The following is an 814-nucleotide window of genomic DNA, read 5'->3' on the forward strand; positions in this document are numbered from 1 at the left end:
ACACATACCAGAGCAAGGATACATCTCTTTCAAAGGTGGCTGTAAATTTTTAGGTTCACAGTTGAATTAATACAGTCATAAAATATTGAACTCAGTATAAACCCTGTAAGACATAAAATTGAAGGAGTTTTTACTCTTTAAAGAAGATCTCCATTTAATTTTAAGATATGCTGTTTACTACATTTTTAATGCTGCTAACATATGTTTGCACAGGTGTCTTTAATCACTATGTATCTGATTACTACTAGTCACAGTCGGTTACACTCGGATCCTTAGTACCTGAGTATAGTTCTTTATATATTCTGGTTGCTAAATTTGTGTCAGAATTTTCATCTGGATGTTAAACCTCTGTCAGATGTGAAGTGAACCCATCTAGGACACCGCCACACAGAACCGTTAAGAGGAATATACTTTAATACTGAAATTTGCTTTTGTTGTGACCATTCCACTTACAACTATTGTGTGTATCTAATTGTACACTTGAATTAATATTGAACTCAGTATAAGCCCTGTAAGACACAAAATTGAATAAGTTTTTAACCTTTGAAAAAGATCTCCATTTCATTTTAGAATATATTGTTCGTTGAAGAAAGCCTCATTTTTTTTTTGCTACTAACACTGAGATGTTGGTGCATGCATCTCTAATCTGTATGTATCTGATTATTAATAGTCATAATCAATTGCACTTGGAACCTTGGCACCTGTGTATATCTGTAAAGTTATCGGGTACATTTCAAAGGTAATGTTTATCACCTCTACTAATTAACATGACATAAATTTTTATGCTTCCTCCTCAAATATAACTCTTTTTAAA

This window comes from Nannospalax galili, unplaced genomic scaffold (genome assembly GCF_000622305.1).
Source record: "Nannospalax galili isolate Female #2095 unplaced genomic scaffold, S.galili_v1.0 scaffold3, whole genome shotgun sequence".
Lineage (NCBI taxonomy): Eukaryota > Metazoa > Chordata > Mammalia > Rodentia > Spalacidae > Nannospalax > Nannospalax galili.